Raw genomic sequence first — 11,556 nt, forward strand, 5'->3', positions numbered from 1 at the left:
TGTGAATTTGGGACCAGTCTGGTAAACAGTTCCAGGACGGCCAGGGCTACAAGCAAGACCCTGTCTCAACAACAACAAAACACCTACATTCAGATTTCTCCCCTTATTTTGAGGCAATGTCTTGCTATATAGCCCAGACTGATCTTGAACTTGTGGCCCTCTTGCCTCAGTTTGCCAAGTAAGACATTCATTCATTCATTCATTTATTTATTTATTTATTTATTTATTTATTTATTTATTTATTTATTTGGGTCTGAATGAAGATTGAACCTACGGCCTTGCATATTAGACAAGCACTCTGCCACCCTGAGCTACTTCCCTAGTCCTTCAAAAAAGGAATTGTTTGTGTGTATGTGGTATATGCATGTATGTACACATGTGTGCAGATGTGTGCCCAGGTGCCCTCCTCTGCCATGCTCTGCCTTATTCCCTTGAGACAGGGTCACTCACTGAACCTGGAACTCCATGGTTTTTGGTTAGACTGGTGGCCAGCAAGTCTCAGTAATCCAGTGTCTAACATCCCTGGTGCTTCGAGCAGATGCATGTGAACACACGGGTGCTGGGGATTTGAACTCAGGTCCTCAAGCTTGTGCAGCAAGCCCTCTTCCCCACTGAGCCATTTCCCCAGCCTCAATCAAATTCTCTTAACTAAAAATAAGGGCATCTGAGGATCAAATTACATCATGTTCTTTGCTGGTCAGTTTTCTGAAAACAGTCCTTTCATCTCAGATGAAAGGTATGACTTGAACAAAACATCGTTTCGGAGTGTCTCAGTTGGCTTTTTATTTCCTTCTCGGCATCTCTCCCCACGAGCAGGGTGATGTTTCTCCATGTATAGGCAGGACTGTGGGCCAAGTGAACATTTTCACTGTCAGTAGTCAGGGTTACACAGATGCTCTGGTGCTCTGTGAGGTCTGTTCTCCGGTCCCTGCCTTCAGGGGTCGCCTTTGTCTGCTGGGAAAGAGGTGAGGTGAGAAGTCTGTGCCTCCATGGCACAGCACAGTCCGCCTTTTATCTCTGGCACTTCAGTTGAGAACAGGATGGGGCACCCTGAGATCACAGTGTGGAAGAATGTTATCTTAAGTCTTAAAATCGTCAAGTAAGGCAGCCTTTGTGTGTGTGAACCCTGTAATGGAATTCAACCTCAGAAAGGCTGACACTTGCTTGGGGGTATTTAAGACTCTACTGCCAAAATGTCTAGTTAGAGTTAACCCCAAAAGAGCAAATGGCACCCTGGATCCTTATTCTGCCCGGCTTCCTGGAAGGGCACGTTCTGTGGGTCCACACGTGACCACTTTGGTTTCTCCTCTAAGAATCCCTCCTTATTCTTAGAACACATGGCTTCCCTGTAGTTCTGAGGGTTGGTTATGTAAGACATTAGAGAATTGCTTGAAAAAAGTCTGCATGATTTCTGCCCCAAATTTCAGCAGCTGGAGATGAGCAAGAAAGTGAGAAAAGCCCATGGCATACCAAGTGAACACAGCGAGTGGGTGGAAACTGATAGGATATGATAGGGAATTAAAAAAAAAACAACCAAAAAACCGGGAGTGGGATTTTGAGGCTGGCTCTTCTGAGGGCCTCGGTCAGGATGAATGCCTGTGTTCTCTGCAAGGTTGTCAGGAGTGGCTAAGAGCCTCAGAGTAAAAATAGATGCTTTTAATTTTCCTATAGAGTTTTTAATCTCAAGAACTGCAGTGGCCTTGGAAGAATGCTCCTTCCTCCTGATGAAGGCCCTTGTAACAGCAGAACTGTGGCCTCTGTTCTCTGGGAATAGTCCACAAGCTTTGCCCACTAGGTCAAGCCATGGCTTAAGAAGTCTTGGTGATATTTTAGCTTTTGTATATATATTAGCTGGTTCCTAAGATGATTTTCTTGCGGCTTCCAAGAACTAACAGTGTATTTATCTAAAATGTCTATCAAGCATCCAAGGCCAAACGATCTCCTGAACTAAGGAGAAGTTATGGAAACAACACCCGTCTCCTAGGTCAAGTAGCTTTATTTCTTGTGCAATTTTAGGTGAGACCCTTTTTTTTTTTTTTTAATGTTTGTTTGCTTTGTTTTGTTTTGTTTTTCGAGACAGGGTTTCTCTGTGTAGCTTTGCACCTTTTTCCTGGAACTCACTCTGTAGCCCAGGCTGGCCTCGAACTCACAGAGATCTGCCTGCCTCTGCTTCCCAAGTGCTGGGATTAAAGGCATGCGCCACCACTGCCCGGCCTGACCCATTTCTTGAGCCCCTAGGGTGTCATAGTTTGAGCTAAGATTCCCTGGGCTTGTTTGCTTCAAAGTTAGGGAAGAAGTAGGGGAAGGCATACACAAACATAAGGTAGTCTCATGAACATTCAGTCCTTACCATTCAGGGAAGCCTGGCTATCAGGCCCTGGAGCCTCCTGGGAGTGCTTCATTCCACAGTCTCCTCCTGCTGCCCTCTGGTTTTAAGAAGGCCTCTGGGCCTCTCTGCGTTGAGGGAATGCACACAAATATCCCCCTAAGCAAACCGGAAGGGCAGCAGACACGACAACCAACCAACCAACAGCCGTGGGTACCCAGCCTGACAACTCAGCAGAGGCCAGGCCTGAGCAATTGTCCCCTGCGCTTTGGCAGGCAGCTAGGTCAAGGTAACCCGAGGCAGAAGCCTCTTTCAAGGCTTTCCCAATAGATGCTCATCAAGCCAAGGTGTAGGTAGAAGCATGCGAACCTTGTACTGGTTTGTGATTCTTTCCTGCAGCATTTTACAGGCTTCAGCTGTGCTGTGAAGCCCACATTACTAACACTGCTGATGAGCCCAGTCCGGTCACAGTGATGACTCCGTTTCTGCTTGTAGCCAGGATGGGCCTCCTTGACCTGCCAGCTACAGGAGGATTGGGATGAGTGGGACCTGACTCTGCCAAGCTTCCTTTTCCTGCCGCTGCTGTTTTCTTTCAAAAGAAAAGAGGTCTCAGTTGCATAGAGTCAGGAGAGCAGACACCAGACAGCACAGGTCAGCCCCAAGGAGATTTCACTTTGAGGGACCTTAAATATCTTCAGATGTGGTCCTCGCCCTTCAGGTGTTCATCTGCTCCTCTTGCGTGTTCTTTAGGGCTGGGGGTGCAGCTCTGTGGCAGAGCACTTGCCTAGCATTTGAAAGGCCCTGGGTTTGAGCTCAAGTACTGTATGTGTTCTCTACTGGGAAGCCCCTCTGGCCCTGGGAAAGCATGGCTGCCGTAAAAGTTCTGAGTTAGTACCAGGAGTGGTGCTATATGCCTGTAATTCTGGTACTTAGGAGGTGGGGGCAAGAGGACCAGGAGTTCAAGGCCAACCTGGGCTACATTCAACCCTGGCTCCACATCAGCAACCATATCCCCCCAAGAGACCCCAAATAAAACAAAACACACACACACACACACACACACACACACACACACACACACACACACAGTGTATTCTCAAATCTTGGTCATTTTCATTTCTGAAGGTTTTAATGATTTCTCCACCTTACCTGACCAAAGCAATTACACCATTGTTATTTCAGGGCAACAGATTCCTTAAATGGTCACTGGTTCTGACCTAGCTGTATGCTATAAAATGATAGAGTTTGCTTTCTGTTGGTGTGATGAACACTGTGACCAAAAGCGACTCAGAAGAGGGACAGGTTTACGAGGCTTCCACTTCCAGTCTGAATCCATCACTGAGGGAAGTCAGGAAGGAACTCAGGAAGGAACTGAAACTTAGAAACCACAGAGGAAGGCCTCTCCTGCCTTTCTCAGATGCCTTTCCTCTACAGTCCAGGCCCACCTGCCTAAGGGTGGCACCACCCGCAATGGGCCGCACCCTCCTCCGTTAGTTTCTCACGTTCATGACCACAGGCCAATCTGATGGAGGTGGTTCTTCAATTGAGGTTTGCTCTTCCCAGGTGACAATTGTTATGTCAAGTTGACAATAAAAACTAACTGGGATGATAACTAAAACAGAGGGGGGGCACCAGGGACTATTACACCTTCGATGTTTCTCTTCTCAGTGGGCCTTAGACACACAGTTGGTGTGTAAAGCCTGGAGAGGTGAGACCTCCTACTTGCCTGACGCCTTTATTTCAAAGATCAGCACTTTGATAACCTTGGGGTAACACGCTGTGATGAAGGCCAGAGTCCTCAGCTCACTACTAAATCGAGAGCGAAGGGAAGTACTGTAACAGGTGCAACCTATTGGTTGGTTGGTTCACCACCCTCACTATGCCGGTACACTGGGAGAGTTCTCAGGTAGACTGTCCTGCTGGGCGACTCTCTGCTCTCCTGCATTACCCCACAGCAGTGCCAGCAAAGGCACCCACACATGCTGACTTGCTGGTTCCAGTGAGGCACTGTCAACCCATCCCTGGAGCCCTGACACCTGAGCCAGGAGCCTGTGGGGAAGACAGTGGCGTCACCGGGTGCCTGGAGTCCAAGGCCATTCAGACTAGAGCTGTAGGAGTTTTGCTTGGAGAGAGGAAGGAGCTCCAGGCAGGTGGAGATGTGAGCTCAGGCATAGGGTGAAGCCCTGACAAATAGATACTGGGGAATGGCGTCTGGTTGTATGTATGTATGTATGTATGTATGTATGTATGTATGTATGTATGTATGTGTGTATGTATCCCAGACTAAGTTTCTCTGTGTAACAGCTCTGGCTGTTCTGGAACTTGCTTTGTAGACCAGGCTGGCCTCGAACTCACAGAGATCTGCCTGGCTCTGCCTCCCGAGTGCTGGGATTAAAGGAGTGTTCCACCAACCACCACCTGGCCTGGTCTTATTTATTTTATTCTTATTTTTCTTGAGACAGGGTCTCACTATGTGGTCCTGCCTGACTTGGTACTCATTATGTAGGCTGGGCTGGCCTCATACTTACAGAGATCTGCCTGCCTCTGTCTTCTGAGTGCTGAGATTAAAGGCATATGATACTGCACAGAACTTCATTTTGATTTTTTTTAAAAAACATATTTAGCCGGGCGGTGGTGGCACACGCCTTTAATCCCAGCACTCGGGAGGCAGAGCCAGGTGGATCTCTGTGAGTTCGAGGCCAGCCTGGTCTACAGAGCAAGCTCCAGGAGAGACACCAAAACTACTCAGAGAAACCCTGTCTCAAATAACTAAAAAATAATAATAATAATTTTTTTCTTATGTGCATGTATGTGTGTGCGTGCCTGCGTGCCACAGCGAATGTGTGGAGGCTGGGGGACAACTCTTAGGAGTTGCTTCTTTTCTTCTACCTGGGTCCAGGAGCTCAAACTCAGCTCCTTGGGCTTGGTGGCTTGTGCCTTTACAGAAAGAGCAATTCAGTGGCCCTAATGCTGATTATTTTGAGACAGGGTTTCTCTCTGTAGCCCAGGCTAGCCTCAGCCTCCTGAGAGTTGGACTACAGTTGTGTGCCGCATGACTGGCTGCAATAAAGTCAAGGAGAGGGCGGGGGGGAATGAGAGTCCAGCTAGTGTCATAAATAACCCGGATGGGCCTGCTTCCTCATTAGTTGGTTTGCTCCTAGCAACATTAAAAGATTGTTGGGCCTTAATGTAAAGGAGTTCACTGTGGCCCCCTGTGGTGGGTGCTCAATAGCACTGATCACTAAGTGACCGCCGCAGGTGAGCTGTGCAGATTAATAAACCGAGGGCCAAGCTGGCCTCAGTCCAAGACCAGCCTTCTGCTCTGTACTTACAGTCAATCAGCATATCGGCCAGCTCCCTGCCTGCCTCTGGCAGCCGGCCCAGACACCCAGAATACAAGCCTTCCTAGGACACATCCTGGGGAATACCTGCCAAATGGCTCAGCGGCTTCCCAGCCTGTCCTGGGCCTCACCCCATCCAGGCTGGGTGGGAGCGAAGGGTCAGGACCGTGGTTGTCAGCCCCACCTTAGCCATGTCCCTCCATCTCACAGCCGGCCCCACCTCTCTGGTGACTCCGCCTCCAAGTCCAGTTTGTCCTCACACCTGTGATAAGCCCATTCTGTTCACACCTTCACCCTCACATACACCCACGGAGAGCTCTGGACTTGGCTGCAGAGCAATAGCCTTCTGGGACCTCGTTTAAAAAAAAAAAAAATCCATGCCAGGTCACACCCAGACCAGTTTGATCAGACTCTCTGGGAGGACCTCCTTCTTGATCCACACCCATCAGTACCTTCTGAAACTCCTGGGATGACTGTGAATGTGCAGAGCAGGTGGGAGGTGGAAACCAGCGCTCCACAGAGCAGAAGCAGTTTGTGAGAAATGCAGAGCGGCAGGGCCCTGGCGCGTTTTTAATAAGATTCCCCAGCGATTCCCAGAACTGTCAAGGGTCAGTCAGGGACACCACCTTCTGCTGGCCCAAGTGCACTGCGGGGGTTGGGGTGGGGCTTACACACGTACCATCTCATGCAATTCCCACATCCCTCTCAATACTTACGCTTCTTTGACAAACAAGGAAACAGATCTGCCATTCATCCTGGAGTCCTTATTTAATTAGCACCTATGTGAGGCTCTGCGTTAGTGGTTTGGGCTAAGAACAGGGGAACTGGGAAAGGGCTCAGAGGCCATCGGATTGTGGACGTCCAACCTCCACTCACTGTGTGTTTCTGGGCCACTTCCTCGGCCTCTCTGAGCCGGGGTTTCTTCTTCAGAACAAGGTTAATTAATAATCGCACTGCACAGAGCTGTGGTCATGACTGGGTGAACTTCCCGAAGCCAAGTAAGTACTCACCAGCCCTGGGGCTAGGTGAGAGCAAGAAAGGTCTCTATTGTAACAAAGCCAGTGGGTGGCAGCGAGCGAGGGGCTGAAGAGCGAGGGCTCTGGCCAGGAGCGAGCTCACGGGAACCTGCGGAAGCACAGCCCCTGTGCAGACCAAGCTGCCGGGTCCCCGCCCTCCCGGACAGGCTGTCTGCCCCCTGACCCATGCAGAGATGGGTCTCGGGTCAGCCCATGATTGGTAGCATGAATTTGGACCCCAGAGCACTCCCTTTCCAGGCTAAAGCCCTTTGTGGCTTGGAGAGGTAAACACCAGCAAGCTCTCTGGCCCTGGGGTAGCTGTCACGCTGCTGGTCCCTGCAGAGGGTGGCCTCCGGTGCGGCGGGCGGCGGCGCCCCCTCCCGGCAGACCCGAGCCCTGCAGCGCTCGCCCGCTCGCCCGCCGTGCGCGGCTGGTGGCTAGGTGGAAACACCACCCCCACGCGTGGTCTGGGCGATCGGCATAGGGGGGCTCCGGGGTCCTCCAAGCGTACTGTTGTCTCCTGCAATTTAATTGTCTCCCCCGAACGCGTTGCTAATTAACTCCTTTCTCCAAGAGCCGCCGCACTCTCTCCCATGCTGTTGTGGATTAATTACGCTGCTCAGCCGAGGGATTTCTCTGCCTCGGCGGGCTCCGTGGACAGGCCTCGCCGCCCAGGGCTGGCCTTCCCTTTCCATCGCCATGCTCTGTTGTGCCTGGACACTGTGAGCCATCTCGACAGTCTTGGACTAAACGCAAGAACAGCTTCCCCTTGCTCGTGCGACTTCTGCAGCTCCTAACCATCAGAATCAAATCTAGGTTACTTCTTCTGTCTTTCCAGCTCTCAAACTGTATACATCCCACAGCTTCTCCTCTTAGGTTCAATTCCTGCTATCTGTCACTGTCCACAGCACAACATGCTAGATGGAAGGTTCGCGACTGGACAGAGTGGACCGGGCCATACAGCATGTCCACGGCACCGATAGGATTAGAACTCAGCATCGCTGAAGCTTGGCCTTTAGGGCGTTATAAACTCACAGATCAAACAGGCAGGGGTGTGGGGCAGCAGTCTGTGGCGAGGTGCATCGTCATGCTTGTCTCTTTAGGGGTCATCCCCGTGACTCAGAGTCACCAGGTACTCGATGTGGTGATCTTTGGGGATGGGGGTGGACTCCTTGGTTGGGGACCTGCGAGGCCACTGCTCAATTCTGCCCTTGCTCTCTGCCCAGATGTCCTGCTGCTCTTCTTCCCTCCGCAGAACCTGGAGATGTCCTCGGGCAGCGTCCCTCCCACGGCTCCTGCTGGGAGGGCCTCCTTCCCTGTGCACCCCTGGGATTCCACCCTCCTCTGCCAGTCCATACCTTCCCCAGACGCGGGCTCGCCCCTCCGCTGGCTCCCTCCCTAAGGAGGCATCTCATTTCAAGAGGTTTAGAGGCAAACGCCGCCTGGAATTTGAAAATATTTGGTGGGGAGATACTAATGGGGAGGAGTAAAGGGGTCACAAGCAGGCCGGAGAGGAGGCTTTCAGCGACAGGGAGGGGCGTAAGCGTTTGCACGTGGGTCTGCCTTTTGTCCTGAAGGCCTCACAGTGCCTAGGCCAGCTCCTCCCTCCTTCGCTGGGGTTCCGGTTTAGGGAAGTGCCGGGCCCCCTCTTTGCAGGGCTTTGCATCTTTGGGTGCCTCAGCCTGGAGGATTTAGCTTGTGAGCCACGCCAGCAGCCAGCCAAGGTTCCGCGGGAAGTCTTTTTCCCAGCATTGTAGGGGAGCTTGTGTGGAGAGGTCTTCTCTGGAAGCCTGCTGCCTCTGACCCTCACCTCCACCACACTCCCCGAGCCCATACTTCCTCTACTGAATCTCCAGAAGCTGGGTAATGAGGGTCCTTTGACCGCGTTTGGTCTCTGTAGGCGTGCAGCCAGAAGGAGCTCAGGTTTTTCCCTAGAGAAGTGTCATCCCAGAGCCCGGAAAGTTGTAAAGTGGTCACTATTCCCACGTTGGGGAGGCCCGGCACACCAGCTTTCACTAGGCATCAGGAGCATCCCTTCGAGGTGGAGGTTGAGCCTAGCTCTTCTGTACCACTAATTCCTGTTACATTCTGGCTGTTCAGTGCATACAATAAAGGAATGAACCCAAGAATTATCCAGGGAAAATTTGACTCCTTGTTCTTTTCAGCAGGGAATTTGTTGAATGTTTACAGTAATTCACCACACAGAGGCTGGTGCCTGGAGAGAAAGGCTAGACACCAGAGCAGGCTACATGGATATGAAGCTAGACTTTGCCACTTACTAACTGTGAGGCTTTGGGCAAATTAGTAACTTTCTCTGAGCTCTCCCCTTTCCAAACTTGGAAAAAAGGGTTATAACAGAGCTGACTATTCACAAGGTTGCTCTAGGGAATAAATGAGTTAATACAGGTAAAGTATATGGAGAACAAGGGCCAGGCAGATGGGGAATGCCTGGCCAATGCTAGTCATTATTAATCCTATTAAGAATATATCAGCACAGAATGGAGTTGGGGCAAAAGACCCCACCCTCTCCATTTCTGCCTCCGAGGGGTGTGTAGTGCAGGTGAGAGGGGGCAATCACAGCCACTGAGAACATGGACTTTAGGCAGATGGTTCCAGACTAGTCTGGTTCTGGTGAGGCGAAGCCCTTGAGAGGAGCAAGATGTAGGCAGGGTGGGAGATATCTAGGCTAAGGATATCTGGGCTAAAGGAAGAACTGTGAGGGGCTACCAGGTCATTGGGCATAGACAGCCACAAGGGTATGTCTTGCCAGGCAAGATAAAGATGAGGGAGACAAGGAAGGGTCAGCCCCTACATTTCATGGTCTTTCCATAAGTTATTGTGGTAGGAAGGCTTCCTTCCACTCTGCTTGCTGAAGCTATTCAGGAAGGCAGAGGTGGTGAGGAGCTCCCATGAGTCCCTCATTTGGCACAGGGACTCAAGAGATTATTTATGTTCCCAGCTAGATTCATCAGCAGCCTTGGACAGATTCCCTCAGAAATGGGCTCCAATGCAGAGGCCACTCAGACATCAGCTGGCAGTTTCCTCACCCAAAGGACAGCGGGAGCTGAGGTGAGGCGTGGTTTCATAAGAAAAAATTATCAGAGAGATGAGGCAGGGTTGTTGGGGAGCATGGGGGTCCCTAACTGTGGCTGATGGACACATCCTCACACCTCATCACGTTCCAACCCTGACTTGCAATTCCCGGAAATCACAGGAGCCTCTCCATCTACGCACTCCCTTCCTCCATTCCCACCCCCAAGCCCTGCTCGCATGCCTGGTGTGCTCCTATGCATCCTGCCTGATCTCCACGTTGCCTCCTCTGGGAAGCCTTCCAGGCCACCCACGTTTGAGGGGGTGCTGTGTAGTCCTGCAGGCTCCCGTAGCGCCTTGTCCTCCCGTCAGCCGGTTCCTCCTGCTGAATCACAAGCGCCTGCAATTTGTCTTCTTTCCCTGTGAGCTCCCCCAGGTCTCATTCATCTTTGCTTTCCTGGTTCTTGGCATCGTGCCTGGCATAGAGTCAGAGTCGGTGAATGCTTGAAGAATGAGTGGAGTAGCTGGGCCAGCGTGGTGCACAACGAGAGCATGGACGGTGGGAGCAGAGGAGCTGTTTCCAGGCACCTCCTGCCCCACACAGCAGGCTCACGGGGCCACAAAAAAGATGTATTTATTATGTATACAGTGTTCTGCCTGCATGTGTCCCTGCAGGCCAGAAGAGGGCGCCAGATCTCATTACGGATGGATGGTTGTGAGCCACCATGTGGTTGCTGGGAATTGAACTTAGGACCTCTGGAAGAACAGCCAGTGCTCTTAAGTGATGAGCCATCTCTCCAGCCCCTAAATTTTTTTTTTAATTATTTTTTAATTGTGTGAGTGTGTTGGTATATGTGTGTCAGTGTGTCTCGGTGTATTTGTGCACATGAGTGCAGGTTCTAGAAGAGGCCAGAGGTATTGGGATCTCATGGAGCTGGAGTTACAGGTGATTGTGAGCCACCTGATGTAGGTGCTGGGACTTGAATTCAGGTCCTCTGGAAGAGCAGTATGTGCTCTTAATCACTGAGCCGGCTCTCCAGCCCTAGTCTTCCTTTTTACCCACATGGAGGGCACATTGAAAGTATCCCTGTGAAGATACATGGAGGCAGAGCAGGACCACTTGGAGGACACAGGGCACAAATAGTAGCCAGGGCCTCTTTGGGGCAGGCAAATGCACAGACAATGTGGAGGACCGTGGAGGGCCTAGGGAAGGAGTTTAGTTCCTGGGAACTAAGGGCCAGTTTGTTGAAGCAGAGGGTCCATAAGTTCAAAGTTCCACGAGTTTGCTCTCTTCCCAGAGTTTTGTGTGGACCTAAGAGTGGGGGTGCTTATACCTTGCTTGAACAGGACATGGGTCAAAACAGAGTGCACACACTGTCTGGAGGGAGATACTTAGGCCCTGGGGGGGAAGGGGCAGGTGTCTCCCTCTAGTACTGAATGTAAAGCCAGAGTACCCATGGCTTCTTTCTGAAATAGGCACATAGCCTTTACTCAGCTTTGGGGGTCAAGAGTCATGCTGCAAAGTGTGGCCTGCAAATGTCCCTCCAAATTCCTTCTCCCACCAAGGTGGCAGAGTGGCAGGTGACTATGACATCATCAGTTGCTGCTTCTGTGGCCCAGATCCTCAGCATCCTGACCTCCCTACCCCAGTGTCCCTTCAAGTCACCCAATTCCCTCTGTCTCAAGCTGCAGGCTGTCTTGGGTCCCCTCTCTGTGGCCCCCTCTAGTCACACCATGTGTCTGAGAAGTGTCTGACCCACGGCTCCTCTCTCCAGTCCAGGGCTGATGCTGCCATTCCAGAATGTCAGTGGCTCCCTATTGTCCCTCAGACTCACTACAGATA

Source organism: Onychomys torridus, chromosome 14 (assembly GCF_903995425.1).
Source record: "Onychomys torridus chromosome 14, mOncTor1.1, whole genome shotgun sequence".
Taxonomy (NCBI): Eukaryota; Metazoa; Chordata; class Mammalia; order Rodentia; family Cricetidae; genus Onychomys; species Onychomys torridus.